This window comes from Gorilla gorilla, chromosome X (assembly GCF_029281585.2).
Source record: "Gorilla gorilla gorilla isolate KB3781 chromosome X, NHGRI_mGorGor1-v2.1_pri, whole genome shotgun sequence".
Classification (NCBI taxonomy): domain Eukaryota; kingdom Metazoa; phylum Chordata; class Mammalia; order Primates; family Hominidae; genus Gorilla; species Gorilla gorilla.
The window spans coordinates 177,415,483-177,436,977 of record NC_073247.2 but is presented as its reverse complement, the minus strand read 5'-3'; positions in this window follow the sequence as shown (position 1 = coordinate 177,436,977).

The window sequence follows — 21,495 nt, the reverse complement described above, 5'->3', positions numbered from 1 at the left end:
ATGAACATGGAAATAACTACACCGCTATCTGTATGAACATGGAAATATCTACACCACTATCTGTATGAACATGGAAATATCTACACCGCTATCTGTATGAACATGGAAATATCTTCACCGCCATCTGTATGAACATGGATATATCTACACAGCCATCTGGATGAACATGGAAATATCTACACCGCTATCTGAATGAACATGGAAATATCTACACCGCTATCTGTGTAAACATGCATACATCTTCACCGCTATCTGTATAAACATGGAAATATCTCCACCGCTATCTGTATGAACATGGAAATATCTACACCGCTAGCTGTTTGAACATGGAAATATCTACACCGCTATCTGCATGAAAATGGAAATATCTACAGAGCTATCGGCATATACATGGAAATATCTACAAAGCTATTTCTTTACACATGGAAATAACTACACCGCTATCTCTATAAACGTAGAAATATCTACACCGCCATCTGTATGAACATGGAAATACCTGCACCGCCATCTGTATGAACATATAAATATCTACACCACCATCTGTATTAAGTTGGAGATATCTACACCGCTATCTGTATAAACATGGAAATATCTAAACCGCTATCTGTATAAACATGGAAATATCTTAACCGCTATCTGTATGAACATGGAAATATCTACACCGCTACCTGTATAAACTTGGAAATACCAGCACCGCTATCTGTATGAACATGGAAATATCTACACAGCCTTCAGGATGAACATGGAAATATCTACACCGCTATCTGTATTAATATGGAAATATCTACACCGCTATCTGTATGAACATGGAAATATCTACACCGCTATCTGTATGAACATGGAAATATCTACACCGCTATCTGTATGAACATGGAAATATCTACACCGCTATCTGTGCAAACATGCATACATCTTCACCGCTATCTGTATAAACATGGAAATATCAACACCGCTATCTGTATGAACATGGAAATATCTACAGCGCTATCTGTTTGAACATGGAAATATCTACACCGCTATCTGCATGAAAATGGAAATATCTACACTGCTATCTGCATATACACGGAAATATCTACAAAGCTATTTCTTTAAACATGGAAATAACTACACCGCTATCTCTATTAACATGGAAATATCTACAACGCCATCTGTATGAACATGGAAATATCTGCACCGCCATCTGTATGAACATATAAATATCTACACCGCCATCTGTATTAAGATGGAGATATCTACACCGCTATCTGTATAAACATGGAAGTATCTACACCGCTACCTGTATAAACATGGAAATATCTACACCGCTATCTGTACAAACATGGAAATATCTACACCGCTACCTGTATAAACATGGAAATATCAGCACCGCTATCTGTATGAACATGGAAATATCTACACCGCTATCTGCATGAAAATGGAAATATCTACACAGCTATCTGCATATACATGGAAATATGTACATAGCTATCTCTTTACACATGGAAATAACTACACCGCTATCTCTATAAACATGGAAATATCTACACCACTATCTGTATAAACATGGAAATATCTACACCGATATCTGTATAAACATGATACTATCTACACCGCTATCTATATAAACATGGAAATATCTACACCGAACCTGTATAAACATGGAAATATCAGCACCGCTATCTGTATGAACATGGAAATACCTACACTGCTATCTGTATGAACATGGAAATATCTACAACGATATCTGTAAGAACATGGAAATACCTTCACCACCATCTGTATGAACATAGATATATCTACACAGCCATCTGGATGAACATGGAAATATCAGCACCGCTGTCTGTATGAACATGGAATATCTACACTGCTATCTGTATGAACATGGAAATATCTACACCGCTATCTGTATGAACATGGAAATATCTTCACCGCCATCTGTATGAACATGGGTATATCTACACAGCCATCTGGATGAACACGGAAGTATCTACACCGCTATCTGTATGAACATGGAAATATCTACACCTCTATCTGCATGAAAATGGAAATATCTACAAAGCTATCTGCATATACATGGAAATATCTATACAGCTATCTCTTTACACATGGAAATAACTACACCGCTACCTCTATAAACATGGAAATATCAACACCGCCATCTGTATGAACATGGAAATATCTGCACCGCCATCTGTATGAACATATAAATATCAACACCGCCATCTGTATTAAGATGGAGATATCTACACCGCTATCTGTATAAACATGGAAATATCTACACCGATATCTGTATAAACATGGAAATATCTACACCGCTACCTGTATAAACATGGAAATATCAGAACCGCAATCTGTATGAACATGGAAATATCTACACCGCTCTCTGTTTGAACATGGAAATATCTACACCGCTCTCTGTATGAACATGGAAATATCTACACCGCTCTCTGTTTGAACATGGAAATATCTACACCGCTATCTGCATGAAAATGGAAATAACTACACAGCTATCTGCATACACATGGAAATATCTACACAGCTATCACTTTACACATGGAAATAACTACACCGCTATCTGTATGAACATGGAAATATCTACACCGCCATCTGTATGAACATGGAAGTATCTGCACCGCCATCTGTATGAACATATAAATATCTACACCGCCATCTGTATGAACATGGAAATATCTACAACGCTACCTTTATGAACATGGATATATCTACACAGCTATCTGGATGAACATGGAAATATCTACACCGTTCTCTGCATGAACATGGAAATATCTACACCGCTATCTGTGTAAACATGCATACATCTTCACCGCAATCTGTATAAGCATGGAATTATCTACACCGCTATCTGAATGAACGTGGAAATATCTACACCGCTATCTGTTTGAACATGGAAATATGTAAACAGCTATCAGCATGAAAATGGAAATATCTACACAGCTATCTGCATATGCATGGAAATATTTACACAGCTATCTCTTTACACATGGAAATAACTACACCGCTATCTGTATGAACATGGAAATGTCTACACCGCCATGTGTATGAACATGGAAATATCTGCACCGCCATCTGTAAGAACAAATAAATATCTACACCGGCATCTGTATTAAGATGTAGATATCTACACCGCTATCTGTATAAACATGGAAATATCTACACCGCTATCTGTATAAACATGGAAATATCTACACCGCTATCTGTATAAACATGGAAATATCTACACCGCTATCTGTATAAACATGCAAATATCAGCACCGCTATCTGTATGAACTTGGAAATATCAGCCCCTCTATCTGTATGAACATGGAAATATCTACACCGCTATCTCTATGAACATGGAAATAACTACACCGCTATCTGTATGAACATGGAAATATCTTCACCGCCATCTGTATGAACATGGATATATCTACACAGCCATCTGGATGAACATGGAAATATCTACACTGCTATCTGTATGAACATGGAAATATCTACACCGCTATCTGTGTAAACATGCATACATCTTCACCGCTATCTGTATAAACATGGAAATATCTACACTGCTATCTGTTTGAACATGGAAATATCTACACCGCTATCTGTTTGAACATGGAAATATCTACACCGCTATCTGCATGAAAACGGAAATATCTACACAGCGATCTGCATATACATGGAAATATCTACAAAGCTATCTCTTTACACATGGAAATAACTACAGGACTATCTCTATAAACATACAAATATCTACACTGCCATCTGTATGAACATGGAAATATCTGCACCGCCATCTGTATGAACATATAAATATCTACACCGCCATCTATATTAAGATGGAGATATCTACAGCGCTATCTGTATAAACTTGGAAATATCTACACCGCTATCTGTATAAACATGGAAATATCTACACCGCAATCTGTATAAACATGGAAATATCTACACCGCTCCCTGTATAAACATGGAACTATCAGCACCGCTATCTGTATGAACATGGAAATATCTACACCGCTATCTCTATGAACATGGAAATTTCTACACCGCTATCTGTATGAACATGGAAATAGCTACACCGCTATCTGTATGAACATGGAAATATCTACACCACTACCTGTATGAACATGGAAATATCTACACCGCTATCTGTATGAACATGGAAATATCTACACCGCTATCTGTGTAAATATGCATACTTCTTCACCGCAATCTGTATAAACATGGAAATATCAACACCGCTATCTGTATGAACATGGAAATATCTACACCGCTATCTGTTTGAAAATGGAAATAGCTACACCGCTATCTGCATGAAAATGGAAATATCTACACAGCTATCTGGATATACATGGAAATATCTACACAGATATCTCTTTACACATGGAAATAACTACACCGCTATCTGTATGAACATGGAAATAACTACACCACCATCTGTATGAACATGGAAATATGTGCACCGCCATCTGTATGAACATATAAATATCTACACGGCCATCTGTATTAAGATGGAGATATCTACACCGCTATCTGTATAAACATGGAAATATCTACACCGCTATCTGTATAAACATGGAAATATCTACACCGCTATCTGTATAAACATCAAAATATCTACACCGCTACCTGTATAAACTTGGAAATATCAGCACCGCTTTCTGTAGGAACATGGAAATATCAGCCCCTCTATCTGTAAGATCATGGAAATATCTACACAGCTATCTGTATGAACATGGAAATATCTTCACCGCCATCTGTATGAACATGGATATATCTACACAGCCATCTGGATGAACATGGAAATATCTACACCGCTATCTGTACGAACTTGGAAATAGCTACACCGCTATCTGTATGAACATGGAAATACCTACAGCGCTATCTGCATGAACATGGAAATATCTACACCGCTATCTGTGTAAAGAAGCATACATCTTCACCGCAATCTGTATAAGCATGGAAATATCAACACCGCTTTCTGTATGAACATGGAAATATCTACACCGCTATGTTTTTGAACATGGAAATATGTAAACCTCTATCAGCATGAAAATGGAAATATCTACACAGCTATCTGCGTATACATGGAAATATCTACACAGCTATCTCTTTACACATGGAAATAACTACTCCGCAATCTGTATGAACATGGAAATATCTACACCGCTGTCTGTATGAACATGGAAATATCTACAACGCTATCTGTATGAACATGGATATATCTTCACCGCCATCTGAATGAACATGGATATATATACACAGCCCTCTGGATGAACATGGAAATATCTACACCGCTATCTGTATGAACATGGAAATATCTACACCACTAACTGTGTAAACATGCATACATCTTCACCGCTATCTGTATAAAAATGGAAATACCTACACCGCTATCTGTATAAACATGGAAATATCTACACCGCTACCTGTATAAACATGGAAATATCAGCACCGCAATCTGTATGAACATGGAAATATCTACACAGCCATCTGGATGAACATGGAAATATCTACACCACTATCTGTATGAACTTGGAAATAGCTACACCGCTATTTGTATGAACATGGAAATATCTACACCGCTATCAGTATGAACATGGAAATACCTACACCGCTATCTGTATGATCATGGAAATATCTTCACCGCCATCTGTATGAACATGGATATATCTACACAGCCATCTGGATGAACATGGAAATATCTACACCGCTATATGTATGAACATGGAAATAGCTACACCGCTATCTGTATGAACATGGAAATATCTGCACCGCCATCTGTATGAACATGGAAATATCTGCACCGCCATCTGTATGAACATATAAATATCAGCACCGCCATCTGTATTAAGATGGAGATATCTACACCGCTATCTGTATAAACATGGAAATATCTACACCGATATCTGTATAAACATGGAAATATCTACACCGCTACCTGTATAAACATGGAAATATCAGAACCGCAATCTGTATGAACATGGAAATATCTACACCGCTCTCTGTTTGAACATGGAAATATCTACACCGCTCTCTGTATGAACATGGAAATATCTACACCGCTCTCTGTTTGAACATGGAAATATCTACACCGCTATCTGCATGAAAATGGAAATAACTACACAGCTATCTGCATACACATGGAAATATCTACACAGCTATCACTTTACACATGGAAATAACTACACCGCTATCTGTATGAACATGGAAATATCTACACCGCCATCTGTATGAACATGGAAGTATCTGCACCGCCATCTGTATGAACATATAAATATCTACACTGCCATCTGTATGAACATGGAAATATCTACAACGCTACCTTTATGAACATGGATATATCTACACAGCTATCTGGATGAACATGGAAATATCTACACCGTTCTCTGCATGAACATGGAAATATCTACACCGCTATCTGTGTAAACATGCATACATCTTCACCGCAATCTGTATAAGCATGGAATTATCTACACCGCTATCTGAATGAACGTGGAAATATCTACACCGCTATCTGTTTGAACATGGAAATATGTAAACAGCTATCAGCATGAAAATGGAAATATCTACACAGCTATCTGCATATGCATGGAAATATTTACACAGCTATCTCTTTACACATGGAAATAACTACACCGCTATCTGTATGAACATGGAAATGTCTACACCGCCATGTGTATGAACATGGAAATATCTGCACCGCCATCTGTAAGAACAAATAAATATCTACACCGGCATCTGTATTAAGATGTAGATATCTACACCGCTATCTGTATAAACATGGAAATATCTACACCGCTATCTGTATAAACATGGAAATATCTACACCGCTATCTGTATAAACATGGAAATATCTACACCGCTATCTGTATAAACATGCAAATATCAGCACCGCTATCTGTATGAACTTGGAAATATCAGCCCCTCTATCTGTATGAACATGGAAATATCTACACCGCTATCTCTATGAACATGGAAATAACTACACCGCTATCTGTATGAACATGGAAATATCTTCACCGCCATCTGTATGAACATGGATATATCTACACAGCCATCTGGATGAACATGGAAATATCTACACTGCTATCTGTATGAACATGGAAATATCTACACCGCTATCTGTGTAAAAATGCATACATCTTCACCGCTATCTGTATAAACATGGAAATATCTACACTGCTATCTGTTTGAACATGGAAATATCTACACCGCTATCTGTTTGAACATGGAAATATCTACACCGCTATCTGCATGAAAACGGAAATATCTACACAGCGATCTGCATATACATGGAAATATCTACAAAGCTATCTCTTTACACATGGAAATAACTAAAGGACTATCTCTATAAACATACAAATATCTACACTGCCATCTGTATGAACATGGAAATATCTGCACCGTCATCTGTATGAACATATAAATATCTACACCGCCATCTATATTAAGATGGAGATATCTACAGCGCTATCTGTATAAACTTGGAAATATCTACACCGCTATCTGTATAAACATGGAAATATCTACACCGCAATCTGTATAAACATGGAAATATCTACACCGCTCCCTGTATAAACATGGAACTATCAGCACCGCTATCTGTATGAACATGGAAATATCTACACCGCTATCTCTATGAACATGGAAATTTCTACACCGCTATCTGTATGAACATGGAAATAGCTACACCGCTATCTGTATGAACATGGAAATATCTACACCACTACCTGTATGAACATGGAAATATCTACACCGCTATCTGTATGAACATGGAAATATCTACACCGCTATCTGTGTAAATATGCATACTTCTTCACCGCAATCTGTATAAACATGGAAATATCAACACCGCTATCTGTATGAACATGGAAATATCTACACCGCTATCTGTTTGAAAATGGAAATAGCTACACCGCTATCTGCATGAAAATGGAAATATCTACACAGCTGTCTGAATATACATGGAAATATCTACACAGATATCTCTTTACACGTGGAAATAACTACACCGCTATCTGTATGAACATGGAAATAACTACACCACCATCTGTATGAACATGGAAATATGTGCACCGCCATCTGTATGAACATATAAATATCTACACGGCCATCTGTATTAAGATGGAGATATCTACACCGCTATCTGTATAAACATGGAAATATCTACACCGCTATCTGTATAAACATGGAAATATCTACACCGCTATCTGTATAAACATCAAAATATCTACACCGCTACCTGTATAAACTTGGAAATATCAGCACCGCTTTCTGTAGGAACATGGAAATATCAGCCCCTCTATCTGTAAGATCATGGAAATATCTACACAGCTATCTGTATGAACATGGAAATATCTTCACCGCCATCTGTATGAACATGGATATATCTACACAGCCATCTGGATGAACATGGAAATATCTACACCGCTATCTGTACGAACTTGGAAATAGCTACACCGCTATCTGTATGAACATGGAAATACCTACAGCGCTATCTGCATGAACATGGAAATATCTACACCGCTATCTGTGTAAAGAAGCATACATCTTCACCGCAATCTGTATAAGCATGGAAATATCAACACCGCTTTCTGTATGAACATGGAAATATCTACACCGCTATGTTTTTGAACATGGAAATATGGAAACCTCTATCAGCATGAAAATGGAAATATCTACACAGCTATCTGCGTATACATGGAAATATCTACACAGCTATCTCTTTACACATGGAAATAACTACTCCGCAATCTGTATGAACATGGAAATATCTACACCGCTGTCTGTATGAACATGGAAATATCTACAACGCTATCTGTATGAACATGGATATATCTTCACCGCCATCTGAATGAACATGGATATATATACACAGCCCTCTGGATGAACATGGAAATATCTACACCGCTATCTGTATGAACATGGAAATATCTACACCACTAACTGTGTAAACATGCATACATCTTCACCGCTATCTGTATAAAAATGGAAATATCTACACCGCTATCTGTATAAACATGGAAATATCTACACCGCTACCTGTATAAACATGGAAATATCAGCACCGCAATCTGTATGAACATGGAAATATCTACACAGCCATCTGGATGAACATGGAAATATCTACACCACTATCTGTATGAACTTGGAAATAGCTACACCGCTATTTGTATGAACATGGAAATATCGACACCGCTATCAGTATGAACATGGAAATATCTACACTGCTATCTGTATGATCATGGAAATATCTTCACCGCCATCTGTATGAACATGGATATATCTACACAGCCATCTGGATGAACATGGAAATATCTACACCGCTATATGTATGAACATGGAAATAGCTACACCGCTATCTGTATGAACATGGAAATATCTACACCGCTATCTGTATGAACATGGAAATATCTACACCGCTATCTGTATGAACATGGAAATATCTTCACCGCCATCTGTATGAACATGGATATATCTACATAGCCATCTGGATGAACATGGAAATGTCTACACCGCTATCTGTATGAACATGGAAATATCTACACCACTATCTGTGTAAACATGCATACATCTTCACCGCTATCTGTATAAACATGGAAATATCTACACCGCTATCAGTATGAACATGGAAATATCTACACCGCTATCTGTTTGAACATGGAAATATCTACTCCGCTATCTGCATGAAAATGGAAATATCGACACAGCTATCTGCATATACATGGAAATATCTACAAAGCTATTTCTCTACACATGGAAATAACTATTCCGCTATCTCTATTAACATGGAAATATCTACACCGCCATCTGTATGAACATGGAAATATCTGCACCGCTATCTGTATGAACATATAAATATCTACACGGCCATCTGTATTAAGATGGAGATATCTACACCGCTATCTGTATAAACATGGAAATATCTACACCGCTATCTGTATAAACATGGAAATATCTACACCGCTATCTGTATGAACATGGAAATTTCTACACTGCTACCTGTATAAACATGGAAATATCAGCACCGCAATCTGTATGAACATGGAAATATCTTCACAGCCTTCTGGATGAACATGGAAACATCTACACCGCTATCTGTATGAAGATGGAAATAGCTACACCGCTATCTGTATGAACATGGAAATATCTACACCACTATCTGCATGAACATGGAAATATCTACACCGCTATCTGTATGAACATGGAAATATCTACACCGCTATCTGTGCAAACATGCATACATCTTCACCACTATCTGTATAAACATGCAAATATCTACACCGCTATCTGTATGAACATGGAAATATGTACACCGCTATCTGTTTGAACATGGAAATATCTACACCGCTACCTGCATGAAAATGGAAATATCTACACAGCTATCTGCATATACACGGAAATATCTACAAAGCTATTTCTTTGCACATGGAAATAACTACACCGCTATCTCTATAAACATGGAAATATCTACACCGACATCTGTATGAACATGGAAATATCTGCACCGCCATCTGTATGAACATATAAATATATACACTGCCATCTGTATTAAGATGGAGATATCTACACCGCTATCTGTATAAACATGGAAATATCTACACCGCTATCTGTATAAACATGGAAATATCTACACCGCTATCTGTATGAACATGGAAATATCTACACCGCTACCTGTATAAACATGGAAATATCAGCACCGCTATGTGTATGAAGATGGAAATATCTACACAGCCTTCTGGATGAACATGGAAATATCTACACCGCTATCTGTATGAACATGGAAATATCTACACCGCTATCTGTATGAACATGGAAATATCTACACCGCTATCTGTATGAACATGGAAATATCTACACCGCAATCTGTATGAACATGGAAATATCTACACCGCTATCTGTTTGAACATGGAAATATCTACACCGCTATCTGCATGAAAATGGAAATATCTACACAGCTATCTGCATATACACGGAAATATCTACAAAGCTATTTCTTTACACATGGAAATAACTACACCGCTATCTCTATAAACATGGAAATATCTACACCACCATCTGTATGAACATGGAAATATCTGCACCGCCATCTGTATGAACATATAAATATCTACAGCGCCATCTCTATTAAGATGGAGATATCTACACCGGTATCTGTATAAAAATGGAAATATCTACACCGCTATCTGTATAAACATGGAAATATCTACACCGCTATCTGTATAAACATGGAAATATCTACACCGCTACCTGTATAAACATGGAAATATCAGCACAGCTATCTGTATGAACATGGAAATATCTACAAAGCTATCTCTTTACACATGGAAATAACTACACCGCTATCTCTATAAACATCGAAATATCTACACCACTATCTGTATAAACATGGAAATATCTACACCACTATCTGTATGATCATGGAAATATCTTCACCGCCATCTGTATGAACATGGATATATCTACACAGCCATCTGGATGAAAATGGAAATATCTACACCGCTATATGTATGAACATAGAAATAGCTACACCGCTATCTGTATGAACATGGAAATATCTACACCGCTATCTGTATGAACATGGAAATATCTACACCGCTATCTGTATGAACATGGAAATATCTTCACCGCCATCTGTATGAACATGGATATATCTACATAGCCATCTGGATGAACATGGAAATGTCTACACCGCTATCTGTATGAACATGGAAATATCTACACCACTATCTGTGTAAACATGCATACATCTTCACCGCTATCTGTATAAACATGGAAATATCTACACCGCTATCTGTATGAACATGGAAATATCTACACCGCTATCTGTTTGAACATGGAAATATCTACTCCACTATCTGCATGAAAATGGAAATATCGACACAGCTATCTGCATATACATGGAAATATCTACAAAGCTATTTCTCTACACATGGAAATAACTACACCGCTATCTCTATTAACATGGAAATATCTACACCGCCATCTGTATGAACATGGAAATATCTGCACCGCCATCTGTATGAACATATAAATATCTACACGGCCATCTGTATTAAGATGGAGATATCTACACCGCTATCTGTATAAACATGGAAATATCTACACCGCTATATGTATAAACATGGAAATATCTACACCGCTACCTGTATAAACATGGAAATATCAGCACCGCTATCTGTATGAACATGGAAATATCTACACAGCCATCTGGATGAACATGGAAATAGCTACACCGCTATATGTATGAACATGGAAGTATCTACACCACTATCTGTATGAACATGGAACTATCTACACCGCTATCTGTATGAACATGGAAATATCTTCACCGCCATTTGTATGAACATGGATATATCTACACAGCCATCTGGATGAACATGGAAATATCTACACCGCAATCTGTATGAACATGGAAATAGCTACACCTCTATCTGTATGAACATGGAAATATCTACACCGCTATCTGTATGAACATGGAAAGATCTACACCGCTATCCGTATGAACATGGAAATATCTTCACCGCCATCTGTATGAACATGGATATATCTACACAGCCATCTGGATGAGCATGGAAATATCTACACCGCTATCTGCATGAACATGGAAATATCTACACCGCTATCTGTGTAAACATGCATACATCTTCACCGCTATATGTATAAACATGGAAATACCTACACCGCTGTCTGTATTAACATGGAAATATCTACACCGCTATCTTTTTGAACATGGAAATATCTACACCGCTATCTGCATGAAAATGGAAATATCTACAGAGCTATCTGCATATACATGGAAATATCTACAAAGCTATTTCTTTACACATGGAAATAACTACACCGCTATCTCTATAAACATAGAAATATCTACACCGCCATCTGTATGAACATGGAAATATCTGCACCGCCATCTGTATGAACATATAAATATCTACACCACCATCTGTATTAAGATGGATACATCTACACCGCTATCTGTATAAACATGGAAATGTCTACACCGCTATCTGTATAAACATGGAAATATCTACACCGCTATCTGTATGAACATGGAAATTTCTACACCGCTACCTGTATAAACATGGAAATATCAGCACCGCTATCTGTATGAACATGGAAATATCTTCACAGCCTTCTGGATGAACATGGAAATATCTACACCGCTATCTGTATGAACATGGGAACAGCTACACCGCTATCTGTATGAACATGGAAATATCTACACCACTATCTGCATGAACATGGAAATATCTACACGGCTATCTGTATGAACATGGAAATATCTACACCGCCATCTGTATGAACATGGATATATCTACATAGCCATCTGGATGAACATGGAAATGTCTACACCGCTATCTGTATGAACATGGAAATATCTACACCACTATCTGTGTAAACATGCATACATCTTCACCGCTATCTGTATAAACATGGAAATATCTACACCGCTATCTGTATGAACATGGAAATATCTACACCGCTATCTGTTTGAACATGGAAATATCTACTCCGCTATCTGCATGAAAATGGAAATATCGACACTGCTATCTGCATATACATGGAAATATCTACAAAGCTATTTCTCTACACATGGAAATAACTACACTGCTATCTCTATTAACATGGAAATATCTACACCGCCATCTGTATGAACATGGAAATATCTGCACCGCCATCTGTATGAACATATAAATATCTACACGGCCATCTGTATTAAGATGGAGATATCTACACCGCTATCTGTATAAACATGGAAATATCTACACCGCTATCTGTATAAACATGGAAATATCTACACCGCTATCTGTATAAACATGGAAATATCTACACCGCTACCTGTATAAACATGGAAATATCAGCACCGCTATCTGTATGAACATGGAAATATCTACACAGCCATCTGGATGAACATGGAAATATCTACACCGCTATCTGTATGAACATGGAAATAGCTACACCGCTATATGTATGAACATGGAAGTATATACACCACTATCTGTATGAACATGGAAATATCTACACCGCTATCTGTATGAACATGGAAATATCTTCACCGCCATGTGTATGAACATGGATATATCTACACAGCCATCTGGATGAACATGGAAATATCTACACCGCAATCTGTATGAACATGGAAATAGCTACAACTCTATCTGTATGAACATGGAAATATCTACACCGCTATCTGTATGAACATGGAAAGATCTACAGCGCTATCCGTTTGAACATGGAAATATCTTCACCGCCATCTGTATGAACATGGATATATCTACACAGCCATCTGGATGAGCATGGAAATATCTACACCGCTATCTGAATGAACATGGAAATATCTACACCGCTATCTGTGTAAACATGCATACATCTTCACCGCTATCTGTATGAACATGGAAATATCTACACAGCTGTCTGTATTAACATGGAAATATCTACACCGCTATCTGTTTGAACATGGAAATATCTACACCGCTATCTGCATGAAAATGGAAATATCTACAGAGCTATCTGCATACACATGGAAATATCTACAAAGCTATTTCTTTACACATGGAAATAACTACACCGCTGTCTCTATAAACATAGAAATATCTACACCGCCATCTGTATGAACATGGAAATATCTGCACCGCCATCTGTATGAACATATAAATATCTACACCACCATCTGTATTAAGATGGATATATCTACACCGCTATCTGTATAAACATGGAAATATCTACACCGCTATCTGTATAAACATGGAAATATCTACACCGCTATCTGTATGAACATGGAAATTTCTACACCGCTACCTGTATAAACATGGAAATATCAGCACCGCTATCTGTATGAACATGGAAATATCTACACAGCCATCTGGATAAACATGGAAATATCTACACCACTATCTGTATGAACTTGGAAATAGCTACACCGCTATTGGTATGAACATGGAAATATCTACACCGCTATCTGTATGAAGATGGAAATATCTACACCGCTATCTGTATGTTCATGGAAATATCTTCACCGCCATCTGTATGAACATGGATATATCTACACAGCCATCTGGATGAAAGTGGAAATATCTACACCGCTATATGTATGAACATAGAAATTGCTACACCGCTATCTGTATGAACATGGAAATATCTACACCGCTATCTGTATGAACATGGAAATATCTACACCGCTATCTGTATGAACATGGAAATATCTTCACCGCCATCTGTATGAACATGGATATATCTACATAGCCATCTGGATGAACATGGAAATGTCTACACCGCTATCTGTATGAACATGGAAATATCTACACCACTATCTGTGTAAACATGCATACATCTTCACCGCTATCTGTATAAACATGGAAATATCTACACCGCTATCTGTATGAACATGGAAATATCTACACCGCTATCTGTTTGAACATGGAAATATCTACTCCGCTATCTGCATGAAAATGGGAATATCGACACAGCTATCTGCATATACATGGAAATATCTACAAAGCTATTTCTCTACACATGGAAATAACTACACCGCTATCTCTATTAACATGGAAATATCTACACCGCCATCTGTATGAACATGGAAATATCTGCACCGCCATCTGTATGAACATATAAATATCTACACGGCCATCTGTATTAAGATGGAGATATCTACACCGCTATCTGTATAAACATGGAAATATCTACACCGCTATCTGTATAAACATGGAAATATCTACACCGCTACCTGTATAAACATGGAAATATCAGAACCGCAATCTGTATGAACATGGAAATATCTACACCGCTCTCTGTTTGAACATGGAAATATCTACACCGCTCTCTGTATGAACATGGAAATATCTACACCGCTCTCTGTTTGAACATGGAAATATCTACACCGCTATCTGCATGAAAATGGAAATAACTACACAGCTATCTGCATACACATGGAAATATCTACACAGCTATCACTTTACACATGGAAATAACTACACCGCTATCTGTATGAACATGGAAATATCTACACCGCCATCTGTATGAACATGGAAGTATCTGCACCGCCATCTGTATGAACATATAAATATCTACACCGCCATCTGTATGAACATGGAAATATCTACAACGCTACCTTTATGAACATGGATATATCTACACAGCTATCTGGATGAACATGGAAATATCTACACCGTTCTCTGCATGAACATGGAAATATCTACACCGCTATCTGTGTAAACATGCATACATCTTCACCGCAATCTGTATAAGCATGGAATTATCTACACCGCTATCTGAATGAACGTGGAAATATCTACACCGCTATCTGTTTGAACATGGAAATATGTAAACAGCTATCAGCATGAAAATGGAAATATCTACACAGCTATCTGCATATGCATGGAAATATTTACACAGCTATCTCTTTACACATGGAAATAACTACACCGCTATCTGTATGAACATGGAAATGTCTACACCGCCATGTGTATGAACATGGAAATATCTGCACCGCCATCTGTAAGAACAAATAAATATCTACACCGGCATCTGTATTAAGATGTAGATATCTACACCGCTATCTGTATAAACATGGAAATATCTACACCGCTATCTGTATAAACATGGAAATATCTACACCGCTATCTGTATAAACATGGAAATATCTACACCGCTATCTGTATAAACATGCAAATATCAGCACCGCTATCTGTATGAACTTGGAAATATCAGCCCCTCTATCTGTATGAACATGGAAATATCTACACCGCTATCTCTATGAACATGGAAATAACTACACCGCTATCTGTATGAACATGGAAATATCTTCACCGCCATCTGTATGAACATGGATATATCTACACAGCCATCTGGATGAACATGGAAATATCTACACTGCTATCTGTATGAACATGGAAATATCTACACCGCTATCTGTGTAAACATGCATACATCTTCACCGCTATCTGTATAAACATGGAAATATCTACACTGCTATCTGTTTGAACATGGAAATATCTACACCGCTATCTGTTTGAACATGGAAATATCTACACCGCTATCTGCATGAAAACGGAAATATCTACACAGCGATCTGCAGATACATGGAAATATCTACAAAGCTATCTCTTTACACATGGAAATAACTACAGGACTATCTCTATAAACATACAAATATCTACACTGCCATCTGTATGAACATGGAAATATCTGCACCGCCATCTGTATGAACATATAAATATCTACACCGCCATCTATATTAAGATGGAGATATCTACAGCGCTATCTGTATAAACTTGGAAATATCTACACCGCTATCTGTATAAACATGGAAATATCTACACTGCAAAATGTATAAACATGGAAATATCTACACCGCTCCCTGTATAAACATGGAACTATCAGCACCGCTATCTGTATGAACATGGAAATATCTACACCGCTATCTCTATGAACATGGAAATTTCTACACCGCTATCTGTATGAACATGGAAATAGCTACACCGCTATCTGTCTGAACATGGAAATATCTACACCACTACCTGTATGAACATGGAAATATCTACACCGCTATCTGTATGAACATGGAAATATCTACACCGCTATCTGTGTAAATATGCATACTTCTTCACCGCAATCTGTATAAACATGGAAATATCAACACCGCTATCTGTATGAACATGGAAATATCTACACCGCTATCTGTTTGAAAATGGAAATAGCTACACCGCTATCTGCATGAAAATGGAAATATCTACACAGCTATCTGAATATACATGGAAATATCTATACAGATATCTCTTTACACATGGAAATAACTACACCGCTATCTGTATGAACATGGAAATAACTACACCACCATCTGTATGAACATGGAAATATGTGCACCGCCATCTGTATGAACATATAAATATCTACACGGCCATCTGTATTAAGATGGAGATATCTACACCGCTATCTGTATAAACATGGAAATATCTACACCGCTATCTGTATAAACATGGAAATATCTACACCGCTATCTGTATAAACATCAAAATATCTACACCGCTACCTGTATAAACTTGGAAATGTCAGCACCGCTTTCTGTAGGAACATGGAAATATCAGCCCCTCTATCTGTAAGATCATGGAAATATCTACACAGCTATCTGTATGAACATGGAAATATCTTCACCGCCATCTGTATGAACATGGATATATCTACACAGCCATCTGGATGAACATGGAAATATCTACACCGCTATCTGTACGAACTTGGAAATAGCTACACCGCTATCTGTATGAACATGGAAATACCTACAGCGCTATCTGCATGAACATGGAAATATCTACACCGCTATCTGTGTAAAGAAGCATACATCTTCACCGCAATCTGTATAAGCATGGAAATATCAACACCGCTTTCTGTATGAACATGGAAATATCTACACCGCTATGTTTTTGAACATGGAAATATGTAAACCTCTATCAGCATGAAAATGGAAATATCTACACAGCTATCTGCGTATACATGGAAATATCTACACAGCTATCTCTTTACACATGGAAATAACTACTCCGCAATCTGTATGAACATGGAAATATCTACACCGCTGTCTGTATGAACATGGAAATATCTACAACGCTATCTGTATGAACATGGATATATCTTCACCGCCATCTGAATGAACATGGATATATATACACAGCCCTCTGGATGAACATGGAAATATCTACACCGCTATCTGTATGAACATGGAAATATCTACACCACTAACTGTGTAAACATGCATACATCTTCACCGCTATCTGTATAAAAATGGAAATATCTACACCGCTATCTGTATAAACATGGAAATATCTACACCGCTACCTGTATAAACATGGAAATATCAGCACCGCAATCTGTATGAACATGGAAATATCTACACAGCCATCTGGATGAACATGGAAATATCTACACTACTATCTGTATGAACTTGGAAATAGCTACACCGCTATTTGTATGAACATGGAAATATCTACACCGCTATCAGTATGAACATGGAAATATCTACACCGCTATCTGTATGATCATGGAAATATCTTCACCGCCATCTGTATGAACATGGATATATCTACACAGCCATCTGGATGAACATGGAAATATCTACACCGCTATATGTATGAACATGGAAATAGCTACACCGCTATCTGTATGAACATGGAAATATCTACACCGCTATCTGTATGAACATGGAAATATCTACACCGCTATCTGTATGAACATGGAAATATCTTCACCGCCATCTGTATGAACATGGATATATCTACATAGCCATCTGGATGAACATGGAAATGTCTACACCGCTATCTGTATGAACATGGAAATATCTACACCACTATCTGTGTAAACATGCATACATCTTCACCGCTATCTGTATAAACATGGAAATATCTACACCGCTATCAGTATGAACATGGAAATATCTACACCGCTATCTGTTTGAACATGGAAATATCTACTCCGCTATCTGCATGAAAATGGAAATATCGACACAGCTATCTGCATATAAATGGAAATATCTACAAAGCTATTTCTCTACACATGGAAATAACTACACCGCTATCTCTATTAACATGGAAATATCTACACCGCCATCTGTATGAACATGGAAATATCTGCACCGCCATCTGTATGAACATATAAATATCTACACGGCCATCTGTATTAAGATGGAGATATCTACACCGCTATCTGTATAAACATGGAAATATCTACACCGCTATCTGTATAAACATGGAAATATCTACACCGCTATCTGTATGAACATGGAAATTTCTACAATGCTACCTGTATAAACATGGAAATATCAGCACCGCAATCTGTATTAACATGGAAATATCTTCACAGCCTTCTGGATGAACATGGAAACATCTACACCGCTATCTGTATGAAGATGGAAATAGCTACACCGCTATCTGTATGAACATGGAAATATCTACACCACTATCTGCATGAACATGGAAATATCTACACCGCTATCTGTATGAACATGGAAATATCTACACCGCTATCTGTGCAAACATGCATACATCTTCACCACTATCTGTATAAACATGCAAATATCTACACCGCTATCTGTATGAACATGGAAATATGTACACCGCTATCTGTTTGAACATGGAAATATCTACACCGCTACCTGCATGAAAATGGAAATATCTACACAGCTATCTGCATATACACGGAAATATCTACAAAGCTATTTCTTTGCACATGGAAATAACTACACCGCTATCTCTATAAACATGGAAATATCTACACCGACATCTGTATGAACATGGAAATATCTGCACCGCCATCTGTATGAACATATAAATATATACACTGCCATCTGTATTAAGATGGAGATATCTACACCGCTATCTGTATAAACATGGAATTATCTACACCGCTATCTGTATAAACATGGAAATATCTACACCGCTATCTGTATGAACATGGAAATATCTACACCGCTACCTGTATAAACATGGAAATATCTTCACCGCCATCTGTATGAACATGGATTTATCTACACACCCATCTGGATGAACATGGAAATATCTACACCGCTATCTGTATGAACATTTAAATAGCTACACCGCTATCTGTATGAACATGGAAATATCTACACCGCTATCTGTATGAACATGGAAATATCTACACCGCTATCTGTAGGAACATGGAAATATCTTCACCGCCATCTGTATGAACATGGATATATCTACACAGCCATCTGGATGAATATGGAAATATCTACACCGCTATCTGTATGAACATGGAAATATCTACACCGCTATCTGTGTTAAATTGCAAACATCTTCACCGCTATCTGTATAAACATGGAAATATCTACACAGCTATCTGTATGAACATGGAAATATCTACACAGCTATCTGTTTGAACATGGAAATATCTACACCGCTATCTGCATGAAAATGGAAATATCTACACAGCTCTCTGAATGTACATGGAAATATCTACAAAGCTATTTCTTTACACTTGGAAATATCTACACCGCAATCTATATAAACATGGAAATATCTACACCGCCATCTGAATGAACATGGAAATATCTGCACCGCCATCTGTATGAACATATAAATATCTACACCGCCATCTATATTAAGATGGAGATATCTACAGCGCTATCTGTATAAACTTGGAAATATCTACACTGCTATCTGTATAAACATGGAAATATCTACACCGCAATCTGTATGAACATGGAAATATCTACACCGCTCCCTGTATAAACATGGAAATATCAGCACCGCTATCTGTATGAACATGGACATATCTACACCGCTATCCCCATGAACATGGAAATTTCTACACCGCTATCTGTATGAACATGGAAATAGCTACACCGCTATCTGTATGAACATGGAAATATCTACACCACTACCTGTATGAACATGGAAATACCTACACCGCTATCTGTATGAACATGGAAATATCTACACCGCTATCTGTGTAAATTTGCATACATTTTCACCGCAATCTGTATAAACATGGAAATATCAACACCGC